This window comes from Scyliorhinus canicula, chromosome 19 (genome assembly GCF_902713615.1).
Source record: "Scyliorhinus canicula chromosome 19, sScyCan1.1, whole genome shotgun sequence".
Classification (NCBI taxonomy): domain Eukaryota; kingdom Metazoa; phylum Chordata; class Chondrichthyes; order Carcharhiniformes; family Scyliorhinidae; genus Scyliorhinus; species Scyliorhinus canicula.
The window spans coordinates 5032014-5036891 of NC_052164.1; the positions used below are offsets into that span (position 1 = coordinate 5032014).

At 56.8% G+C, this 4878-nt stretch overlaps 1 non-coding gene across 1 annotated transcript; it reads left to right on the forward strand.

Annotated features, from left to right (window-relative positions):
- Positions 1-4679: 4679 nt before the first annotated feature.
- Positions 4680-4878, forward strand: LOC119954575. Its single transcript, XR_005458266.1, has one exon. It is a non-coding gene; the product is annotated as a U2 spliceosomal RNA (small nuclear RNA).

Here is a 4878-nt window from a genome sequence, read left to right on the forward strand (position 1 = left end):
CACATTTTTGTTACCGTTGACTGTTTAATAAACAAAATCTTCTCAAGTGCATTCATGTGGGTACACGTGCCATGTCTCAGATGAGTTTTATTGCCTAGCATTCCAATCACACTGTGAGGCCAGGACACTTCACCTGAACCCTGTGGGCAGTGGCCAACAGTCAGACACTCGGGAGCTGGGCTTCAGATATATCCCCACAACCAGAGGGTGGGTGTGTGGATCAGGGAAGGGTACTTGAGCACAGACCCCCGAGTGGTCCTGGCAAGGGTCTGGGGTCGGGGGTGTCCTGATGTGGCCGGGGGTGAGTGTGCAGGGCGGGGTCCTCCAGCGCAACTGGATCGGTGGACGGCACTCTGAGAGAAGGCAGGACACGTAAGGGTGGGGGAGGCTTGGGGGATTTCAGGGTCCCGGGGTGGAAGCCCAAACTGATTATTGGTCTCTCTCCTTCTCTAATTCCTCACAGCAACTAAGATGAATGGTATAGTTGACCCCACAGCAACAGCCCTCACAGTCCAGGCGACTAGAGTCCAGAGAAGGCAGCAGTGTCGTTGCAGGCTTGAGGCGGCATCCTATGTGTAGGCGGCTGCTGCACACTCTGCAGGCCCGACCACCCGGGGAGGAGCCCAGAGGGAGACGCCGGTGATGGCCCAAGGTGTCCAGGCATCATTGGTCAAGGAGATAATGGACAGCATCTGCCGCAAGAGTCTCCGTCTCAACAAGGGGACGGTGCGGCACCTGTACCATGTCTTCGCGGAGTTGGTACCTCGTGGAGGAGGAAGACACCCACTCCCCGTGGCCATGAAGGTCACCACAGCGCTGAACTTTTATGCAACAAGTTTATTCCAGGGCTCGCGCAGGGGCATTTGCAGCTTCTGTGTCCACAAGCTACAGCCCACAGGTGCATCCAATAACTCACGGATGCCCTGTATATCCGGGCAGCTGACTACATAAACTTTGACCTGGACCAAGCATATCAAGATGCCCGGGCAGCAGGATTGGCATCGCCAGGATGCCCCATTTCCAGGTGCTAATTGATGGCGTGCATCTTGCCTTTCGCACACCGGGGCATCATTAACAGGAAGGGGTTTCACTCCCTGAATGTTCAACTCCTGTGCGACCACCACTTCCAGATCATTCATGTGTGCGTATGCTTCCCAGGGAAAGTGCATGACAGCCACATCCTGGCACACTCAGAGGTCCTCAGTGTCTTCGAGGACCACCCCAGGGTGACGGGTTGGGTGTTGGGGTCCTGGCTGATGATGTCAGTGCTGAGGCTGGAGGCCGAGGTGAGTCCCAATATAACGAGGCCCATTTTGCCACCCGTGCTGTCATTGAGAGGTGCATCGGACTGCTCGAAATGTGGTTCTGATGCTTGGACTGCTCTGGTGGTGCACTGCAGTAAACCCCCCAGCGAGGTCTCCTGCTTTGTGATGGTCTGCTGTGCCTTCCAAAACGTGGCACAGCAGCGGGGCGACATGCTGGAGGAGGAGGAAAATGCCTCATCTGAGGAGGATGAGGAGCGACCGAACCAGAAGGGGCTGGAGGACGCGCCTGGGGAGGACCCGTGGGAGCTGCTGGAGGAAGGAGGACAGATGGTAGTGAGGGTCCGGCATGCCCAGAAGGCAAGGGAAGCCCTTATCCTCAACCACTTCACATAGGACGAAGCTTTATCTGTCAGCTCATCCCTCCTCCCCCCCAATCCCCCTTCCCCAATCCCCTCTTCCCCCAATCCCCTCTTCCCCCAATCCCCCTTCCCCAATCCCCTCTTCCCCAATCCCCTCTTCCCCCAATCCCCTCTTCCCCCAATTCCCCTCTTCCCCCAATCCCCTCTTCCCCCAATCCCCTCTTCCCCCAATCCCCTCTTCCCCCAATCCCCTCTTCCCCCAATGCCTCCTTTCCCCAATCCCTCCTTTCCCCAATCTCTCCTTTCCCCCAATCCCTCCTTTCCCCCAAAACCTCCTTTCCCCAATCCCTCCTTTCCCCCAAAACCTCCTTTCCCCAATCTCTCCTTTCCCCAATCCCTCCTTTCCCCCAATGCCTCCTTTCCCCCAATGCCTCCTTTCCCCAATCCCTCCTTTCCCCCAATGCCTCCTTTCCCCCAATCTCTCCTTTCCTCCAATCCCTTCTTTCCCCCAATCTCTCCTTTCCCCCAATCCCTCCTTTCCTCCAATACCTCCTTTCCCCCATCTCTCTTTCCTCCCAATCCCCCCTTTGTCCCAATTCCTCCTTCTCTCAATCCCTCCTTCCCCAATCCCTCCTTCCCCCAGTCATCCCCTTCCCTTATTGACCACCCCCAACCCCACCCCTATCGTCCCTTCTCCACCAATTACCCAAACATCCCACATGCCCCCTCCCCGACTATCCTGTTCCACCCTCCCAGCGGTCAATGTACAAGTCAAGAGGGTGGTGATAACTCGCTGTGAGGTTAGTTCTGGTGCTCCTCAGTCGAGGCCAAAGTTTGACGCCTGTCTTTCTGACAATACGCTCACACCCACCACCCGCATGTGAACTGCAGCAGAGGCTATTGCTGTAGGATCACTGTGCCCAGGGGGAAGGGCTCGGGGGCAGCAGAGGACAACAGGAGGTGGGGGTGCGGGCCAGCCTGCTGTGAAGAATAACGTGGAAGAGGCTTGACCTGTATCAGGGTGACATGTCCCCAGATACAGATGATATGTCTCACTCTGCAGTGTCTGCTCAGTGATCCTCAATCCTTCCTAAACATCTGTGCTTTACCGCTACATCTAGATGTGTCCACATGTTGCTTATCAGAGATGGAGGCAGGCTGCTGCTTCTCGCGCTCTGTGGTCTTTGAACCCTGGCAGGCGTCCAGAGGGCCTGGAGCCGACTTACCGGTGTCACTGGTTTCACTGTGTTACCCTCTTCTGCCAGCTGACCTTGAGACGCACCAGTGTCAGAAGGGGAGACCGTCGTCGTCTCCGTGGTGGAAGGCACCAGGTCGGCCTCCAGCGCTCCCTCCTCCTGGACGCTGCCTGTAAGGCCCTGAGGGACTCTATGGGATGGAGAGGCAGCTGGAGTGAGCTCCAGAGGCCTCTGCATTTTGCAGCTCAGCTGGTCCTGGTGTCTCCCCATTCTCTGCACCATGGTGTTGACGCCCTTGGCGATGCTCCTCGGTAACCGGGACATACCCCAGAGAGCATCAGCATGGTCCACCTGCATCTGGGCCATGCTCTACGGTGTGTTGGCAAGTTGATCTGCATCTGGGACACATCCCTCAGCGACTGGGACATGCTGTCGAGGCCCTCAGCCATGGTGACATAGACTGAGCCATGTCTTAGACATCACTACTCAAGATACTGATGTCGTGCTCCAGTTTTTCAACTTCTGCCGCCACTCTAGCCTCGGTGCCACACATTGTCAGCATCCTCTCTTGCGCTCAGAGACTTTGGGACTCTTCCACTCGCTGGAGTGTCACTGACATCCCCTGTTGAATCTCGCGGTCGTGTCCGAGAGTCTGCATCATCTCTGGGATGACCTCCGACTGCTGACTGCCTTGGATGTTCCTCCCTTCAACTGATGTGCATCAGCAACTGTGTGGTGCTCACCGTAGTGTGCCCAAGAAGCCTGTACCCTTCTGTCACCCACCGAGGTGTGTCTCTGCGCTGGTGGACGGTGGAGGTGACAGCTGTGACGCCCCGATGGTGGTCTCCTCAGAGCACTCCTCCAAAGTGTTCTCTTGGATGGTGGGGGGACGATGGGTGGAGAGGGGGGATCTCGGATGGCTCGGCCCCATCAGCTGGAGATCCTGTGAGAGAATCGGCATGTGGTCAGTGAGAGGGAAGGATCATATTGTCTGACATGAACAACTCACTTGAGACAGGTCACCTGGGTGAAGGGACAGTGGATCCTCATCTCTGCGCAACAGGCCAACTTTGCTGTAGGTGACTGCCCTCTCCTCAGCCAACCCCATGATCAGCAAGCCCGTTCCTCATAGAGGGTGAGGACTCTGATGTCCGGAGCACCATCACCCGCCTGGGCCCTTTCCTGCCTATTATGTGTTAACTTCTCCTCCGGGGACAGAAAGAGGGCATTCTGAGATGCTTGGTGCATCGGGAGGGGGGGTCTATGCCAGATGGCATGTGTGGGCACCGCACTTGGGCATAAAGGTGTTGTGCTGTTGGGTGCCAGGGTGTTCTGGGGAACAGGCGTTGTAATATGCTGTGGGGGTGCAAGGTGCCAGCTGCCGACTTGTTGGGGGTGGGTTGTGGTGTTCAGGGGGTTGGCAGGTGGCAGTGATACCAGGGAGCTGGTGTTAACTTACCCTTGCGGCCCAGTGGAGGTCCTTAGTCTTCTTCCTGCACTGGATGGCGGTCCGTTTGGTCACGCTACCCAAACTGCCAGCTGCTGCCACTGTCTCCCAGCGGGCATTTGCAGCCCTGTTGGTGGTCCTCCAACCCCCTCGGGGGAACAGGGTGCTCTGTCTTGCCTCCACGTCGTACAGCAGCCTGGCCAGGCTGGTATCCTGGAAGCGCGGACCAGGCGTATATAGTGCCATGGTCTTGACCTACCTGGCAGCTGGTTTGGAGGGTGCGGTTTATGAACGGCTCCCCCTTGTTAGCGAGGAGCTGTCCAGGCGAATCAGCTGGCGGGACAGCCAATTCCGCTGTGAACCGCGCAGGGGATTATTTCCGGCACAAAGTGCTGTTAAATACGGGCCGTGGATCGCTTCTCGGCCTTTTGGCTAAGATCAAGTGTAGTATCTGCTCTGCCGTTTGGCTCAGAGCTGGTATGTCTCTCTTGTGGGGACCATGGATTGGACTCAATTTGAATTGGTTTTTGGAGCAGGCAAGGAGCTGGATTAGGGGTTCGCCCCTGTCCAACTCAGCCTTGGCTTCGGAACTCAGAAAGTAATAATTTTTT